Below are 21,155 nucleotides of genomic sequence, written 5' to 3' on the forward strand. Positions count from 1 at the left end.
TTCATAATCATAAAAGAATCCACTTCATCAAGGCATCGCTCCTAAATATATATGCATCAAATAACAGAGCTAAATTTAATAAAACTAAAGCAAGAAATATACAAATCCATTTTACATAGGCAATTATTTGATTAGCTTACTGAAACCTTAACTATGTTTACACTTACTGATGAGGTCTCCCAGCTACTATGAAGTTTTGATATCAAAGTTCCCATAGCTTATTATACAAATAAAAGACTAAGCATTTACAAGAGGAAAACATATAAATAAAACTAAAGCATGTAGTCTACTCATTGCTTAGGCAGAGGTGGTGATTGTGTCTGTAAAAAGCCTCTGTTGACCTCATACAGATATAGCCTCTGATAACTTTATTATGAAAAAAAAATGGATTTAAACTACCCCCAGCTTTTATTTCTTGGAATAAAACTTGTTATTTTTCAGAAATTCCTAAATATCATCACCATTTGAATAGGAATCTCAACATAAAATATCTTTTAAATCACCCTCCTTTACCCTCTATCCAGAATCTAACACCCAATCACCACTGCTTTATACTATTCTTAATTTGGAATAATGTACCATTCAACTCCATTTATTTTATATGATTTATTAAAAATATCAATACCATCAAACTAATTATTTTTTTACATTTGTTTTTATTTAAGTTCAGTTTGCCAACATATAGCCATCAAACTAATTATGAGAAGCAAATAGCTTAACCATACATTAATGTACTCAGCCCCCCCCCCCCAGGTTAGTTACTATGTAAATTTAACAATTTTTTTCTTCTTGTATAATCACTTTCAGACGTGTGAATGAACATAATTAAAAATAAGTAAAGGTTGGAGTTCTGAGATTGATTCATATGATCTACTTTTCAGTACTATTAGATATTTCTTAGTCTCTCTAAAGCTAACAGGACCTTTATGCAAACAGCTTTGTGACAGATGGCAATAGGGCCAGCCCAAGGCAAAACTCTTTAAACTCATCTTTCTACCCTCTTTCCCCCACTTTTGGCACCCCTTTGTACTTTTTCTCCTTCTCAGAGGGCCAAATTCTTCCACAAACATTTTGATTTATGTTACTGCTTGCAGCCTCAGAAGAGGGAAAGCAATGTCCCGTAGGATGAGTCCCAGGGACACAGAGAGCACCCAGTTTCCATTCAAGGTAAAGGATCTATGCAATGGTTACACTTACTGCACAAAATTTCACTTTTACAAAGTTGTTTGTGTCAAGCTCATTCTAAACACAGCCATAGAGAAATGAACTCCAGTTCCCCAGCTATGGGCCAGCTATGTGACTGTGACAGACTATTTAACCCATCATCTGTAAAATCTGTAATATCTGATCTAATTCATTGATGTTTGAGCAAAACCAGTAGGAGTTATATGCTTAATCAAGAAGAAAACATCATGCAATGTAAAAATTGCATTACACAGCAAAGGAAGTTATAAAACCCTGTTACTTGAGAAGCTTAAGGTGATAGTTGTATAGTTATATCTACCCTTCAACAACCATTAAGATATTTTTTCTGTGCCTTCTCTTTGTTCAATTTTGTTGTAATCAAAGGAGTATGAACTGCAGAGTCAGGCAAACGGAGTTCGAATTTCAATTCTTACTAACCCAAATTGTCATATTGTAAAACAAGAAAAATAATCCCAAACTTCCAAAGTTGTTCCAAGGATGACATAAGTTAATGCGTATAAACTGTCTAGCTAAAGGTCTGACATACAGCAATTCTGAATAAATGTCTTCCAATAGTATTTTCATTTATTCTGTTTCACCAACTTTAGAGTAAGTAAAACAAGGATTTTATCTTAGTCTTCTTTTAAAAATCTTAAGCTTTTGAGGAGGAGGGGTAGGGAGTAGTGGGGGAGCAGATGGAGGGGAAGACAAAATCTTTTTTTTTTTAAAAAAGATTTTATTTTATTTACTCATGAGAGATACAGAGCGAGACAGAGAGAGGCAGAGACACAGGCAGAAGGGAGAAGCAGGCTCCATGCAGGGAGCCCGACATGGGAGATCCCAGGTCTCCAGGATCACACCCTGGGCTGCAGGCGGCACTAAACCTCTGCACCACCGGGACTGCACCACCGGGACTTTTCCAAGAAGACAAAATCTTAAACAGGTTCCATGCCCACCCAGCATGAGCCCAAAGCGGGGCTCAATCTCACAATCCTGATATCATGACCTGAGCTAAAATCAAGAGTCAGATACTTAACCAACTGAGCCACCCAGGCGCCCTGGTCTTAGGCTTTTTTAGATAGCCCTCCAGAACCTGGAAAATGCCAAGACCACAATTGGTATGAAATAAATTCTAGGGGAAAAATAGATGGAAAAGGATAGAGAACAAAGATATTAATCTAGAACATGAATTGGCTTTAAGGTAATGGTAACTAGAATGTGAAGACTTGAGGAAAAAAACGGAGGCAAAAAGAAGAAAAAGAGTCCAGAAGTTTCTTTTTTGGTTCTAATTTCTTTTTTTCTTTCTTTCTTTCTTTTCTTTTTTTTTTTTTTTAATGCAGCATGCTAAAAAGAAATGAGCTAGGAAGCCAGGAAAAGACATGCAAGAAACTCAAATGCATATTATAAAGTGAAAGAACCCAATCTGAAAGACTATATACTATACAATTTCAGTTATATGACATCTGAAAAAGATCAAACTATGGAGACAGAACAAAGGTCAGTGATTGCCATGGTTTGGAAGTAGGGAGAGATAAATAGGTGAAACATAGAGAATTCTGAGGGCAGGGAAACTATCCTGTATGATACTGTGATGTGGATGCTTGACTCTGTATATTCACTCAAACCCATCACATGTACAACACCAAGAATGGATTCTAATATAAACTATGGACTCTGGGTGACAATGACATGTCACTGTAGGTTTGTCAATTGTAACGAATGTACCATTTTGCTGGGGGATTTTGATAATGGGGGAAGGCCACGCATGTGTGGGGCAAGTAGTATATGGGTAATGTCTGTACCTGTTGCTCTATTTTGCTGTGAACCTATAGCTGCCCTAAAAACTAATGTCAATTTTTGAAATGCAACTGAAAGCATAATTTCTTGCTAGTCTCCTTTTATTGTTGTTGATGTGGACATTTAACATCTTCACCAGGGCCTGATACTTTATTTAGAAATTTTAAGGCTAATTGTCTGGTTAAGATACAACAGTCTGAAAAAAAAATTCCCATGCTTTTTCTAAATCAATTCCTTATTTCCATTGCCTGAGGCAGAATCTGAGTTAGATAAAACTTGGGGCTGACCCAGGGTGACGTTTCTCAACTTGCCAAAGTAAAAGTTTCATCAGGAAGCAGATGCATCGGCATGTCATTTAGCAATAGGAAGAAGTGTTCCGAGTGATGTCAGAAAAATTATTCTTCTCAAATGAGCACATAAGCCAAGACTGCACACCACAATGCCAAAACAACTCACTAAAAACTAAAAATTAAAATTGATCAAATTGATTTTTTTGGCATAACTAAAGGACACACCTGCCACCCAAAATAGATAATCCCTCAACTGAATTCAACTACCATCTAATGAATTGATTGGACACACCAATTTTGTTTTTGTTTTTTTATTGGACTTTAATTTGCCAACATATAGCATAACACCCAGTGCTCATCCCATCAAATGCCCCCCTCAGTGCCCGTCACCCAGTGGACACACCAATTTTGTACCTAGAGCACTCTTGTAAACTTACCTGGAAACTTCAAGAAAGGAAATATAAATCCTATAAATGCCTTAAAAAATATATTCCAGGTCCTTGGGTTACTAAGTCTATACCAATCCCCATAAAGTCACATAGTGGTTTGTCAAAATAATGAGTTCCCCAGAAATTATTGACACAACTTCTGGATATTTCAGGCAAATGATTTTTAGGCTTAGATTATCCTGATAATTACTTCAAAATGCCTTTTAGTTTTCAAAAAAATACAGAAGTTCATCCTAACATCCAGTTTGAATTCAACCTATCATGATATGTCTGTTTTATCCTCTTTGTAGGAAAACAAGGAATGTTATTTCTAACATCTTTTACTGCAAGGATCACTTTTTATATAATATCAGATTTCTAAGGAAGTAATTGATTCATTTTCCTATCGTTTGTAACAGGTAAAACATTCAACTTAGGCTGACTTCATCAGATCCTAAAAATATCTATTTTTTCCCAGAATTCTTTATGCAGAAATGTCCATACAATCTACCATGGTCTGATCTCCAGGTACTAGAAAAAAATAGCAACACAAAAATACCTACAACTGGATGACTACAGTTGTATTCTTTTTTTCTTTAAGTTTTATATATTTATTCAAGAGAAATACAGAGAGAGAGGCAGAGACACAGGCAGAGGGAGAAGCAGGCTCCCTGAGGGGAGCCCGATGCACCACCTGATCCCAGGACTCCGGGATCATGACCTGCACCAAAGACAGATGCTCAACCACTGAGCCACCCAGGTGCCCACTACAGTTGTATTCTTCAGCTTAAGAAATTCCTAAAAGGCAAATGTCTTTTGGAGAGAGACTTTTTTGAATTAGTGCTTTCAAAATTTATCATGCCTTATGTATACCTAAGAAATTTGATAACCTTTGGATTTCCAGGATATCCTGATGGAGTGAGAATGGAAATCTGTGTTATCAGCAAGCCTCTCAAAGAACTCTAATGTAGATTGCTGTGGGCTGCATTTTAAGAAATAAGACATAGTATAATTGAGATATGGGTCCATTCCTGATGGCCTTTCTTGGGGAAAAAAAGTAGAGGGAGTACAGCACCTCTGTGTTCCTACAGAGAGGGGAGAAATGGAGCCAGTAAGACTGGACAACGATTCAAAATTCAGTCTGGAAGAATAAGTAACACAAATTTTACCCACTTCATAAGCTTGCCTCATGCTGGTGACACCCACAAATGGAGACCATATCAAAATTCCAAGAGGCTGACCCTTAAGACTCATACTGTCTCTCACACCACACCCTTCATTTCAAATTTAAAAACCGGGACATCTTAAATGCCAAACAATCTGGCACCCAAATATAAAACTCTGCTAATAAAAGTCCAGAATTTATAATGGTTTGGCTTCTTACATTAGAGTTTAGCACTAAATACCTTCTAGAATCCTAAGAAGCTTCTTATTTATGAAGAAAAATATGGATAAACAGAGGGACCAAAGTTGTGGCCAAGACAGTCTGCAAGTAAGATTTGTTTATGGAAGAGGCCAAATCTGCCTAACTTATTGTCCTCCAAACGCAACAATATTTACAGCACTACTCATGTTTTGCAACTAATAAAAATGACCGAGAAAGCATCCTGCACAGAACCCTATATTAATGTAAAGTTATTGGTGAAAAGCAAAGTGTAAATGAGTTAAGAAACTCAGGACTAGACAATAGCTTCAACAACACCCAGAACTCAAATATTTCGTCCCTTCTTTGGGTGGTTTTAGAAATATCTGGGCTTTGTACACAGAGAGATACCATATATCTTCTGCAGGTAATTGTGAATGATTGCCAAAGTAAAGCATAAATTCAGGGGAAGCCTGGCTGGTAGAAAGCAAGGATTGTAAATCTGAACTTCCTGACAACAAAGGTTGAATTCTCAGCCATTGTATTTCATAGATAATTTTATAAAGGAAGGGAGTTATTTTTTAAGTTTCTTTATTAATTAAATACTTTAAAGTATTATAATAATACAGTAATTCTCTAGTCTAGCAACTTACTTAACCAAAAAAATACAAAATCAAAGGACACTAAGAATCTCAAAGAGCCAATTCAGGAATTCTTGTATGGATTTCTTCTATCAAAGATGAATGGTGTCCTGAAACAGGTGAGTCTGGAAACTAAACACAAAGGGTCTGCTTCATTAGTTAGCAAGCCACTGCAATAACATCTACTGGTGTGTCATTTGGTATGGGCAGCACTGAAGTTTCTAATGCAAAAATTAAAAGAGCTACTAGTTATCAAGACTTACTATTTGCCAAGTAAAGTACTAAGAGTTTGATAGGATCTACCTTAATCTTTGCAACATCTCTAGAAGAAAGAAGGTACCATTATCTTCTTTTTCTATAGGAGAATACTGAGCCTCTGAAAATGTAAGTAAACCTGATCAGGCACACAAATATATATTTTTTTTATTTTTATATATATTTATATATATTTATATTATATTATATATAATTTTATATTTTTATATATATTTATATTTGTATATATATTTATAAGTATAAATATATATTTATATATGTATATATATATTTACATACATATAAAATTATGCTTCCTCAGTTTAGGGAAGCCAATAGAGCAAATTTCACAAGCCCTTTAAGTAAATGCTTGGGAGGAAGAGCAGAAGTGCAACAAAATGACCACAATAAATGAACTCATCAACAACTAAAAGCTGCATTTATACCTACAAACATTAAAATATGAACTAAAGTGGGGCATCCTAACAGAACTATGGCCATTCTTCCTCACTGATTCAAGATTTTGATACCTTGCTAAAGTATTTAACTCATGCTCAGCCATCATTCTGAGTGATTTCATTGTCCATATGGAAGGCCCCATGACTTCACTGTTATTCAACCTCTTGCTCCCCAGTGACGTCCTCCACCATGGGTCTTCAGACAACCATTTGCATGGTCACACACACCCTTAACAGCTTCACTTCCAAAATTATCAACTCGAATACACCACTCTGATCTCACCTCTTCTCCATGTAGTTGCTTCCACTTCAGCCTCCAAAGCATTGACACCCGCCCCTGCTTCCTCTGATCCATAAACCCTCTTTTTATTTCACTTCCATCCCTCCCTAGCTTAGATTACATCACAGATCACTTTGATAACACCCTTGAGATAATCCTAAGTGCTCTGGTCCTCTTTTTCACTGCGTTTATCTAACAAAGTTGCAACCCCGGATGAACACAAGTACCCACTCTACCCGCACCTAGCCCAAACATCTGAATGCTGCTGAGAAAGTTTCACAACAAGGGGGACCAAGGCAAAATCACCCTGCTCAAAGCAACCTCAGCTCTGTCCTTCAATCCTATGATGCTAGACTTCATATGCCTATTTTTAAATTTCTTTGCTCCCTTCAAACCTCTGAACTCTCTCTCCTCAAGCTCTCCTTTTACTTTCAACATTTGAATCTGCTGCTTTATAGAGACATTAGAAGCCACCAGGCAAGAACTCACTCATCCTCCAATAGCAAATAGACAAACCAGCTACATATGCCCTCATCCTATCATTCTTTTTCCAGCCCCCATCCCACTTCCATTTGGATCCCACTCCCACTTTCTCAGGAATTCCACATAATAATCTGTTTTCTCCTTTATACATTCATTCAGCCTCTTCCTCCTCAACTATATTTTCTTCCTCAATGGCTTTCAAATATTGCCTATTGTCTCCAGTTAAAGAAAACTCACTTGGACTATTATTCTTGCCCCCAGCCCCAGCTTTTATATTTTCATTCCTCTTCAGGCCAAACTCTTAAAATAATTGTTAAGTATTCACAGTCTCTCTTTCGTCATCTCCCACCCTCTCCTCAAACTACTCCATCAGGCTTCCAGTCCCATTATGCCACAGAAACAGCTCCACATAAGACTTTTCACTTAGCCCTTTACGAAGAACACACAAAGTTCACATAAATGCATGTTCTCATTTCCCAGGCTTCCAAACATTATTGCACTTTCTCTTTATTGAAACACTTCTCTTTTAACTAATATGACACAGTCTTTTTTAACTTTCCTCCTAAATTTTTGACCAGCTTTTTCTATCTTCTTTTTTGATGCACACTCCTCTCCCTGACCAAAAAAAAGTACAAGAGTTCCTGAAGGATAGGTCCCAGGTTCTCCCTTCTCACTCTACATTTTTCCTCTCTGGGTGATCACATTCGTGTGCATGGCCCAACATACCAACCTGTATGTAGACAGATGAGTCACTATCATATATCTTTCCACCTCCAAAAAGTCTACTCTAAATCCCATTCTGTCCAATTGACAACTGTTCAGCTACACTTGAGTGCTTCAAAAGCACCTCAGACTCAGCTTTTTCAAAATGAAGGTCATGGCATATTCTCGATAATGTTTGTTGAATGAATGCTCAAAAATGACAACACCTATGAAAAATTCTATCCATGCAAGAAAACTGAGCTGGGTGGCTGTGTCAGTTAAGTGACTGGCTCTTGATTTCAACTCAGGTCATGATCTCAGGGTCGTGAGAGCAATCTGGGCATAGAGTCTGCTTAGGATTCTCTCTCTCTCCCTCTGCTCCTCCCCCCACCCAGCCTCAGGCTGTCTCTCTAAAAATAATAATAATAATAATTTTTAGAATTAAAATTTAAAAAGGAGGGAAAGAGCAAGTTGCAAGAATCAACTACCAAAGATCTACCAAAGCAGTAGATCTCTGTGCACAAAGAAAGTTTTTAGACTAAACTGAGTGATGCATACACATCTCAATTTAACAAGAGCAATAAACTGATAATAAAAATGATGCAGATGAGGTAAAGGGGAAATGAAGGACTGAAAAAGAGACTGGATCTAGAGAAAAGAATAGTGTCCAGCTAAAGATGGGAAAGCTTATTGATATCTATCACCTGATAATCACAAATGAACTTCCAATTTATATCAATCAACTGATACTGGCATGACCTATGTTAATTTAAAATTATTTTCATGGGACACCTGAGTGGCTCAGTCAGTTAAGCATCCAACTCTTGTTTTTAGCTCAGGTCATGATCTTGGAGCATTAAGCTCCAAGCTCAGAACTCAGCAAGGAGTCTGCTTGCCCTTCTCCCTCTGCTCCTGCCCCTGCTCACTCTCTCTCTCTCTCTCTCTCCAATAAATAAATAAAAATCTAAAAAAAAAAAAAAAAGGCAAGGAATTGTGTGGCATGTATCATACATCTGAAAACCACCAAATGAAAACACACACACACACACACACACACGTATGTGCATGCATATCCATACCTATACTTCCAAGCTTTATCCCCTAAGAAGGCAAGAAGGAGTGACATCCCATTAGCAAAAAGCATGTCTCGCATGGTTTTAAAGATCATTCTCCACCAAAATGACCCAGGACTCCTTGAAGAAAGGATGGTTCCGGAGCTGAGGCAGGGGAAGTACAAAATGCTCCTGAAACATCTTTTTTGTAGAAGAAAGTAAGGAATTGCTCTAACAAGGTCGGGGACTTTTCAAAAGGATGGAAATCTGGCAGCAAGGAGCTCCCACTAGCCAGATCTGGGATAATTTGAGGGTCAAAATAAAATAATGATAGTGACTGATTACAATTCATTGAATAAACTAGGAATGAGTATATAGTGATACAGCCCTTCCTCATAGTAGGTTCCAAACTAATGACACTTTTTAACAGGTACAGTTTATGAACTTTGCAACAGAGAAAACGTGAAAGACCCCATCCCCTGAGATGACACAGAATACATCCTTTCTGCAGCGCCCCTGACAAAAATTCATAATCTCACTCCTGAGGAAAAACATCAGATAAACCCAAATGAGGAACATTCTAGGATGTCCTTGACCAATACTCTTCAAAAAAGTCAAAACCATCATAGATAAGACTGAGGAACTGCCCCAAACTGCCTCTTAGTCAACAGGCATCATCGCTAAATGGAGTGTGTAACCCTGAGTAGGATCCTGGACATCATTAAGACAAGTGGAAAATTTTGAATGGGTTTAGTGAATTAGATAATAGCAACGTATCAGTGTAACCGGTAATCTTGACATCTGTGCAGCAGACAGTCCTTGTAGAAAATCTACCCTAAAGTATTCAGAAGTGACAAGCCGCACACTCACATGATTCGAGGAAAAGGAGAATAATGATACGTATATGTACTTACAGAGAGAGAGCCACAATATAAAGCCAAGTGGCAAAAAAAAATGGCAACAGTGGAGAATCCGAGTGAGGGGCATCCTTTCTGTAAGTCTGAACTCTTTTTTAAAAAATTAAAACAGCCTGCAAAACTGATATGAACGGAAATGTCAACCTCCAGTTCACTCCAAGTGAGATAGTCCCATTCTTGACCAGATTGGGTTGAAACCTACTTTAAATGACAGGAGAGAGTTGGTGTGTGGCCTTGACATTTCATAGGAAGTGTGAGTTTTAGGCAGGATCCCGATGCAAACCTAATTTCTTTTTTGTTGCTGTTGCTTTATGCATTTTTCTTTTAACTTTTTTTCCTTTCCCTTTTTAAATTTTTTTACCTGAATATAGCTGACACACAGTGTTACCTGAACTTGATTTCTTTTTAATCATGGATAGATCTCTTCCTACCTAGATTTATTTCCAGGCAGAGTGGTAACGGTATTACTGTCATTAACATTTAAATGCTTACCCTTTCCAACTGTGAATCATAATTTGGAAAAAAAAATTTCCTTTCACACATTTTCCACTTATTAACAGTTTAATTCTGTAGCAGAATATGCAACATGCTACAGACAGATGGAAAAGTCATTTTCACTGTGGGTAGAGAAAGCACCTAAACTTCTCTCATTTTTAGCAATGTTATCATTAAGATTTTTCTTCTCCTTTGAGGGGAAATAAATATGTTTCTGAAAAACAACCCAAAAAGTACACATGCCGCCAACTCCTGTATATCTTGATGATTTGCTAGAGTTTTCTCCTAATCATGTAGACAAATTTGTTCATTCTGCTTGCCAAAATAAAGGTTTATTATGACTTGCAATGTAGTAACTTTCCTCCAAAAATTTTTTACAGCCTTGCCCAACTATACATCTTTATGCACCGAGCAAAACACAAATCGCTATCTTGGGAGTCACTACATAGAGATGTTAACACACCGGGTCACAGATACAATTGACTTAAGTATTTTTTTTATCTGCCTTGTAGATCCTGCCCTCTTTTTTATGCCCCTATATCTGCAAATCACATTCCTATAAATTTCAAATCCTGACATACACTAAGGAATAAAATATGCACACATGCAATTGTAATTCACTAGAATAGCATCTTAGAGGGGAGTATTTCTTTTTGTCATTGTTATTGTTTTTATTATTATTCTTAAGCTGGTAACAAATAATATACACTAAAGTTTGGAGCACCTGGGTGGCTCAGTTGGTTAAGCATATGCCTTCAGCTCAGGTCATAATCCTGGGGTCCTGGGATCGAGCGAGCCCCACGTCCAGCTCCCTGCTCAGCAGAGAGTCTGCTTCTCCCTCTTCTTCTGCCTCTGCCCCTCCTCCCTACTTGTGCTCTTCTCTCTTTCAAATAAATAAATAAATCTGTTTAAAATATTTTTATACACACACACACACACACACATATTCTGAAGCTTCTGTCCTTCAAACATTCTGCTCCCCCAGTGTCCCCAGTCCCAGCAAAACTTTTTAACCAGTTGCCCAAAAAGAAACTTGGAAGTCATATATCTTCTTCCCTCTTGTCTATGGCCATGTCATGAAAAGACATATATCTTCTTCCCTCTTGTCTATGGCCATGTCATCAACAGGACAGATCTGTTGATCTGTCTTCACAAGAGCTTTTTCATCTAGACTCTCTTCTTTATTCCCCATTGCCCTGATTTGGTCCAGACACTCATCATCTCAGCTCTGCATTAGCCACATGTCTCACCTCGTCCCAGCTGTCTGCCCACCCTCCACATTAGGGTCAGATTTTCTGTATTCTATTGATCACCTCAGTCCCAACTTAAACATTTGAAGGAAGGACCCCCTTTCTGTACAAACCACTTACTCCTTACCTGATATAATCTTATTTCCATTTCCCTCTCCAATCCTGGTTCTTACTGTATACAAGACCTTAAAACCCTATCCCCTATGCCCTATGTATGACTTCAGCCATAATTAATATCTTGCCTCTTCTTGAATATGCCCTTTCCATGCTGTTAGTCTGTCTGCAATGATACGTTTACTTTTTGTCTTAAGTCAGGCTGCTATGATAAAAGTACCATAAGTGGGGTAGCTTACAGAGAGAAAGAAAGACAAAAAGAAAGAAGAAAGAAAGAAAGAAAGAAAGAAAGAAAGAAAGAAAGAAGAAAGAAAGAAAGAAAGAAAGAAAGAAAGAAAGAAAGAAAGAAAGAAAGAAAGGAAGGAAGGAAGGGAAAAAGGAAGGGAGAAAGGAAGGAAGAGAGAAAGAAAGAAAGAAAGAAAGAAAGAAAGAAAGAAAGAAAGAAAGAAAGAAAGAAAAAGAAAGAAAGAAATTTATTTCTCACAGTTCCAGAGGCCAGAGGTTTAAGATCAGGATGCCAGCATGTTCGGGTTCTGGCAAGAACTCTATTCAGGCCTATATACTGCTATCTAACTATGTCCTCACATGGCAGAAAAAGGGTAAGAGAGCTCTCTGGGGTCCCTTCTATAAGCTACTAATCCCATTCATGAGGGCCCTACTCTCACGCCCCAGTTCCTTCCCAAATGCCCCACCTCCTAATACTATCACATTGGGAGTTAGGATTTCAATACATGAATTTTGGAACAGACACAAACATTCAATCCATTACACCCTTCATCACCAACCCCAGTCCATTTATATAGTTTTGTATTACACCATTTAGTCTACTTTATTGCACCTAGAAAGTAAAAGTATCTTATCATCACTTTTTAATCTTTACTACCGATAACAATACCTGGCATCTATTAGTCATTCAACACAGATATGCCAAATCAATAAATTCTGGATCTCAAAGTCCAAGCTAAGCGTTCCCTAAATGACACTAGTGCTAGGTGGGAATATAGAGAGTGGCCGTGTTGGAGGCACTAGAGGTGTTCAACCAAGATAACAACAGGACACCTCAGCCAGGAGTCGGGGCACCCAGGGATAACAACTGAGAAGTTTCAACTCGACAACAGAAGCCCAGAAATAGTAGCCAAGGACTTTGCCAGGCAGAAAAATCAGACAAGAAAGCAAGTAAGATGCATGTAAAGGACAGAAGCCAAGGGATTGCACCAAGCTGGGAGGACAGCCTAGACCACACCGAGCACGGGACAAAGCTATGAACTGTTTAAAGCCAAGAACCAGGAAACTGAGGGAGGGAGTTGTCCAGAGGCAGCAGAGGGGGACAGAGAACCTAAAGACAAAGACTTCTTTTGAGGTGGTTGCTCAGAGCAGTCATTCCCACCCAATAACCCAGCTCAAAAAACCTTCACCTCAGCTCTGGCTAAATTACCTTCAACATGAGGATTGGATCTTCACCCTTGGAAACTCTTCCTCCCTGACTTTGCCTGGGATTATAATATGCTGAGAAACAAAGGCTGAGTACTTACTATCACAAAGTGTTGTGCAAAAGAAGCTTCCCCTCGGAGAGAAAACAGAGAAGTATAAATCTAGTTGGGGAGATAAGCCATAACTCCTACCTAAGGAGATTGCCCCACAAATTCCAACCAATAATGATGAACGACCATATCCATTACCTGTTGCCACAATAATGATGCTGCACAAACCACCCCAGAACACAGTGACTTTAAACAACCAGCATTTATATAGCTCCCAGAGCGCTGGTCAGCGATGTAGACTGGTCCCAGCTGGACTAACCCCCATGTGTGACCATCAGCCTCAGGTCAGCCATTCCAGGATGGCTCCTCTGGGATGACTGGGTCCCCCTGAGCCCCCTTCATGTACTGTCCTCCAGCAATTCTCATGAAGGGTGCAGGGGGTAGGGGACAGAAAATCAAGAGAGACCCCCCCCAAAACACAATATGTGCCTTCTCAAGCTTCTATGAACATTCCATTTGCCAAAGCAAATCACACGACGGAACTCAGATGGAAGGTAGGGAAATGGACTCCAGCTCTGTGGGGAAAGGTCTGCAACCTCATGTAGCAAAGGGCTCAGAGACAAGGAGGGAGACAAACCAAGGCCTCTGGGAGATCGATGCAGCCCAAGAGTCAATGGTGGCCATACTGGAATGTTTGAGCACTGTCAGTGCGCAGAGCTCTAGCCTAAGCAGCTCACCTAGTCTCAAATAATTGTCAAAGCCATTCTATGAGTCAGCCGTTACTACCCCATTCTATCGATGAGGAAACAGGCCTGGAGAGGGTAATTTATGTAGCTGGGTTGATGATGCAGCAGTAAATGGCAGAGCGGGATTTAAACAAGGATATACCTGACTCCAATACTTTTTTCCCCCCTATTTGGGCTTTAGTGAAAATTATTTAAGAGAAAAATAAGAGGCTGCTTTAAAATTAAAAATAAGTTTGAAAGACTATGAAATTTTGTATAAATTCCCATCATAAGCTCTATATTTCAAGAAGATATTTCACAGCTATTCTGTGACAATATTTGATCAATAGACCAGCCATTGAGCATCTCTGTTGGATATAAATATATCACCTTATTTGCAAAACTCCTAATGAGGATTCATGAAAACAATAGTAAACCTAACCTAAATACCAGCGCTCGCTCGCTCGCTCTCTCTTTTTCTAGAAGCTAGAGACTTCCTTAAATTTTATGATCTTGGCAAATGATTAAAAAGTGCTTTGACAGAATGTGCTGTCTAGTATGGTTTTGCATGTTCAAATTCAAAAAGATATTACAATTTCTCTTTCTAAGCAAGAGCAAAGCTTCACGAGTGATTAGAACACCGCCGCATTGAGTGGAGAAAACCGTAAGTGGGACAGTCACAAACCGTGTCATTTGCCAACACAGTCCATTACATTGTGCTCATTACTGCAGTGCATTTATTACCAAGAGTAATAAATCATGGAGAAGTCCAGGAAAATCTGGCCCCTGAAACAGAGGCAGCAGCAAGATTCAGCACAAGCTTTGATCGAGACCGTCTCCACAGCTAAGAAATTGTCACTCCCGTCAGCAAGAGTACACCTTGGCTTCCCTTCCAACCTTGTGTTCCTTGCAGCTCCTAGCTGGGGTTGTCTCACTCGGATGCCCATCAGGTCCACCCCCAGTCTACCTACCAGTGGGGGGAGGCGAGAAGAGGGAAATCAGAAGAGACGTGCATTCCTGGCCTGGTGAGGGGTGCTAGAGCCGGGCAGGGGCAGGCAGGCCTTTCCAGAAAGGGAGTAGGGCACCGGCTCCCTGCTTGGACACCTGCTTAGGCAACAGCTCGGGTGAGGAGCACAGCGTTTCGGACAGTGGGACAGTGGCAACTTGGCTGCGGAGCAACCAACATGCCCAAGGTCTGGAAGAACCAGGATGAGGGTGCCCTTGGGCACGGTGGACAAAGTGGGTGCTCAGGGGTAACAGCCTGAGCCATCCTGTCAACATGCCACCCAAGAGGGCTGGGCGCCAGGCAGATGCCACAGAAACACCTACAGAGTAGACTGCGGCCTGGGGTGCCCGACAGGCCACGGCCTGCTTCACTAAATCTCACAGAATCCCCCAACGACTCCCACCCTGGGCCTGAGGGAGCCACCCTGGGACGTCACCAGGCAGACGGTGTGGAGCCAACACCCAACACAAGGCTGCACTCCACTGACTGGTTAAGTAAACAAAAGAAATGGGTCTCCATGCCCTCCTGCCACCTGTGACCCCAGGAGCCAGCTCCCCAGAGGAGGGAGGGGCGCAGGTGTCCTCGGGCCGTGCTCCCTTCCCAGGTCCTGCCAAGCAAGCCCGGCCCAGGGCCACAGGCAGACCCGACCCACAGGTAAAGTGTGTTAAGATCACTTTAAACCAGCCGAGACTGGACGAAAGTTCCAGAAAGCCTGAAATGTGGCAGAGGGATGGGGACAGGAGCTCGGCCGGAGGCGGCGGCCAGAGGAAGAGAGAACTGCATGGCCAGCCCTTCCCAAAGGAGACTTTTCCGTATCCTGGTTCCTCTCCAGGCCAGACTTTTCTCCTCTGGTGTTGGGAGCTTTCCAGTCCCAGGACGCTCTCGCAGCCACGCTCTCTCCACGAGGGGCTTTCATGCAAAAGGGGGAATTCCGATGCTCTGGGCCGTGGGTGCAAGAGCCACAATTCATTGCCCAACTGGGGCTCCGCTGCAGTCAACGAAGCCCCAGAACCTACGTCCAGAACCATCAGAAATGAGCCAAGAGCGTTGGGCAGTGTCTACACTGGGAGTGTGAGGCCCTCACCCAGGGGCCAACAGGATTACCCTTGGCCTTGCCTTAGAAAGGCAGTCTCTTAGTTTCTTTTTCTCTCAAGTCAGGTCAATATATGTGGTCAGGCTTCTGACGGCTGTTTACCAGGTACAGGGACGTTCACGGTGCTCTGGTTAAGTCGCTAGTAATACTTGCTGGGCTGAGGGTTGCCGCGGGCCGTGTTTCCAGCCTTTGGTGGGAGGGAGGCCATGACAAGCCAGGTCTCCACGCATCATGAACAGATTCTTGATGACTTCGGCCCTTGTTAACCAGAGGGGGAGACCAACCATGAAAGACTCTGCCCTGTAGGAGACAAACTGAGGGTTTCTGGAGGGGAGGTTGGTGAGGGTTGGGGTGACTGGGTGCTGGGCACCAAGGAGGACGCTGACATGATGAGCACTCGGAGCTCTACACAACTGTTGAATTACTGGACTCTACACCTGAAACTAATGATGTGCTAGATTTTGGCAGTTGAATTTAAATAAATGAATAAACAAACGGGGACAACAGAAATTCTGTTGAGTTCTGATGGGACCCTTTTACTGGTGGGAGCGTAGAGCTTTTCATGGAGAAGTCTAACTAATGGAACAGTTAAGTAAATACACTCGTGGTTGCGATTTAAGGGAATCCCATGACGGGCACCTGAATGGCTCCGGGGGTTAAGTGTCGGCCTTCAGCTCAGATCATTGTCCTGGGGTCCTGGGATGGAGCCCTAGGAGCAGGGAGCCTGCTTCCCCCACTGCCCTTCACTCGTGCTGTCTCTCACTATCTCTCTCTCTCTCTCTCTCAAATAAATAAATGAAATACTTTTTTAAAAAAATAGAAAATATAAGGAATTTCATATTAAATTATTTTATTTTTAAAAATCCCTAGTTTATCTTCTTTTCATAAATCCTACTTCCCATTCATTAAGATGGAAAAAAAAATTTAAGTTCAGCTGATTTTTTTTGGATGTTCCATTATTGATTGAGCTAAGACGCACCAGCACCTTAACTGCAGAGGACATCATTCTGCAGCAGGGGTGCCCCCCAGGCTCTGAGGGGCCTGAAACAAAGCACCCTGGAAGGGCAAGTCTGAACTGTGTTTGTTTTCCCAAACCTGAAGCCTAAGAGCTAAAAAAAAAAAAAATTTTTTTTTAATAGAAAGAAATAAATAAATAAATAAATAAATAAATAAATAAAGCCTAAGAGCAGAGAAGTTCATGACAGCTTGGAAGACAGAGGTCTTTCTTTAGAAGGTCAGTCTTGGAGCAAAAAGCATTGAAGGTCGTGGCCTTAATGAAATAGAATGATTCACTAGATGAGCCTCACATCAGGGTAAGCATGAAAGTCTTACCAGGCTGCGTCTCGGAGGGACTCAGAGAGCAGGGGAATAATCAGGCCCTCGCTTCTGCTCGATATATTGTGGCGCGTGAAACAGCCCAATTTGTACGGTGATCTAAATTTTTCTTCCTTAAAACTGCAATCTAAATTATACTTGTTATTTAAGCGGACCTTGATTTACTTCTTGCCATTTAAGCAAGTGGTAATAGACTCTCAGTACATTTTTATTGAATGAACAGTTCACTCAGCCCTAGGACCTGGGCCCAGAAAACTTCTGCAATAGGAACTGGAAGAGAAAAGCTCTGTTTCTCACCTACTGGAGCGAGCGAGAGCCAGTCTCCCACATGCTTACCCCCTGCACTCTCAGGGAAAAATTCTCTTAACCCTCAAAGGTCAACTCCATCAAGGAATTCATGTGCCTCAGTGAGTTGCAAACATTTTCCAAACACGTAGCTAGGATAGGTAAATTTTTTAAAAGATGACATGTGCATGGTACTAGGTCCGTGACTCAAGAAGCGTCCATTCAGGCACAGCAGGGGATTAAGAAAATCCTCTTCCCTGCATGTGATGTACCCTTTACTGCTATGAGCTCAAGGAGAACATTTCCATCCAGGAATACCAGATGGTGTCCGCTCAAGGCTGTCCTCTTATTGTCTCTCAGTCTCCCTGGGTCACTCTGAATAGCTACTCGGAAAGTATTAGCACATCATCCAGACCATGATATCCAGGTGCTACTTTTCAATTACCGTAGTAGGTGAGGCTAAACCAAATTGGAGGCAGGTGGCCAGAGAAAGGGGGGCAGGAGGGCGGAGGAGGATACTGTAAACACAGAGAGAACCAAGGAGAGTTCATCCCCTTAAAAGTAAGATTCTAAGTGAGCAAAGCAACACCAGAGATCCTACGAACCAGAACCAGCGCAGCTACTGGATGTCCAGGACAGTGGACTACGGCTTCCAGGACTGTGTTGCTAGACCAGAGGTTACCACTTGGGGTCACCCTTTCGCTCCAAATCTGGAAGGACAGCATCAAATGGCCCTCGACCTACAGTTCTGGGGACTGTGGTTCTTGCCAGCCGGGAGTGGTGATAACCAGGCCTGCCCCCAAACACCATGGACACGTTGGCCTCATAGGCTTCTCACTTCCCAATGTAGAAGCTTCCAGGCCATAACCACCCATCTCTACCAGAACATGTGCTCTCTCAGTGTGATGTAAAACCAATCTTCCAGGGGCACCTCACTGACTCAGTTGATAGAACATGCGACTCTTATCTCGGATGATGAGCTTGAGCCCCACATTGGGTGGAGAGTTTACTTTTTTTAAAAAATGTAAGTTAACTTAGGGGTGCCTGGGTGTCTCAGTCGGTTGAACATCTGGATCTCGATCTCAGGGTTGTGAGTTCAAGCCCAGCGTTGGGCTCCATGCTGGGCATAGAACCTGCTCAAAATTTAAAAAATTAAAACTTTTTTTAAAAACTAACTTAAAAAATAATACTAAAACCAATTTTCCAAAGCTTCTCGTTGATTTTTCAAAGTGAAACGCAAAAACATAAGCAGTAAGCCCATCATTCAACACTGGTAATACATATCGGGAGTGTCACATCTAATCTGGGTAAAAGCCACACTTCAGCGGGATCTGGCTTGAGTGCCAACAAAACAGAGTTGAGTTTTATAGCTGGAGAGGACATCCTCATTCCTGTGAGTGAGAAGCCCGTGTCCCACAGGGGTAAAGAACGGTGTGTGCTGCAGGAGAACTGGAAGTCTGGTTTATGCTCCATCACCCCTAAATGCCTGCTACCATTCCTGGTTGGCTCCCCCTGTTCTCCTGTTAGATCACCCCCTTGTTGGTCGAGATGTCAGTCTGTCTCCTAAGCAACCTCGTCCTGCCCTGCAGTATATCCTGAAAGTCACATTATAGGGTCAATCCCTCCTTCCATGTCCCGTAGTCACATTTCCTTAAGACTGTACAGATCAGTGCCCATACACTGAGAGAGAAAGGAATATATTTGATTTCAGCCCTCGTTCCTGACCTGGCCTCACCAGATTTTTCACAACTTCGTGATTTAGCAATACCTTCACAAAATTTTCTTTCATTATACTTCATCATGACCCTTGGGTTCAATGAATATGAACACTTATCCTGATTAGGTTGTCATTTCACATGATAGTAGGTCTCTCCAACTCATCTCAAGTTAATACTGTTCCCAGACTGACCTTGTTCCGGCCTTATCTACCCGACTTTTCTGGTCTGGTGTTTTTTCTTGGCACCCCACCCAGGTCGCCTGGGTATACCCAGGTAGACCTGCCGTCATCTGATGACGTATACCCAGGTAGACCTGCCGTACACCTGTCCTGGGCTGATCCCCCATCCTACCTGCTGAGAGTATTCAAAACTAACAGCTCACACTTGTTTTTTGCATAATTACCCAGGAATAAGAGCCTCTTCATCTAAGAGGTGAAAGGGGAAGGAGAAGAGGTCAGTCCAAAGCCAGTGACTGATCGATCCAGTGGGTGAGTAAGGCCAGCCTATGTACCCCAAGAAGGAACGATGGTGATGTGTGACTTGATTTATTTTCTCAGCCCTCTCCCCTGCCATGACCATGTCAACACTAGACTTTGCCTTAGACCACATCTACACTAGGGGCCCCTCTCCTTCCCATCCTGCTCTCCTCCTTCCCCCATAGGCTCTTCCCTGAAGGGTTCTCCATCATTAAATCATTTGTCTCCAAATCCCATCCTGGTCCCTGCACCAATGGATCTCAACCAGAGATACTTGGCCTTGAAAATCAGTGGCCTGCAGGGCCCACACATCATGGAATGAGCCTGGGAGGGATTTAGGTTCAAATCCACTCTGAGATTTACTAGCTACCTAAAATCAGCCAAATTATTTAATCTTTGTAAGCTTCAATTTCTTCCTCTCTAGAAGGGGGTACTAGGTAGAACTGTTGGGCAGTGAAAAGTTAAAATGTTGCTAAAGTCACCGCTGTAAAAGTTCCTTGGCTAGTGTTGAACACATTTCCTCTAATATGTTAACATCACTAATAATCGGAGCTAATATTTTTTGGACATTTACGATGTCCCAAGCTCTGTGTTTAGCACATTGCCTTCCTTCTTTTATCTAACACTTACATCAACCCTCTGAGATCATTCTGCTTTTACCCCCACTTTACAGATAAAGAAACTGAGACCGTAAATTGACCCACGTCTCCATTTTGTGAGTTGCAGAGCTCGGATTTGAACCCACGTGGTCTGAGTCCAAATGGCGGGCTGCCTTTTGTCATCAGCAGCTGTACATCTTCCCTCTTACTTCCATCCTAAGCCCCTCTACTCCTGCCTCCCTTATGACAGCGCCCCCCCCCCCCCCCGCCCCAGCCGTGACATCTGTACCACTGGCAATTAAACACCCGCATGCTCTTGGCCTTCATCCTCCAACAAAGCTCAACACTCCTGCATTCTGTCCTGGATCAGCTGCCTCTGATGGTCCCAAGCTCGCAGCTAGTACACGACTGAGGACAATGGCTTTCTGTATACACCGAGTTCAGATAACCTTCATGCTTTAGGCTCGCCCTTCAATGACATTGCCAGGAGACGTGCATAATGTCATGACGTCAGGCATCTTGGTGAGTCAGTAAGAAAAAATATTTGTGGGCGGGAAGTGCATTCCCAATATCCCATAAACCCTCCCACAGTGGTGACTGCCACCTTCTCTCTCAAAAATACCCAGAGCTGAACCCTGGTCTCAGAGGGATTCCACACATGATCACTGGGAGATCAATTTTCTTTCTTTTTTTTTTTTTTTTAATTTTTATTTATTTATGATAGTCA

The sequence above is a fragment of the Vulpes lagopus genome, chromosome 24, assembly GCF_018345385.1.
Source record: "Vulpes lagopus strain Blue_001 chromosome 24, ASM1834538v1, whole genome shotgun sequence".
Taxonomy (NCBI): Eukaryota; Metazoa; Chordata; class Mammalia; order Carnivora; family Canidae; genus Vulpes; species Vulpes lagopus.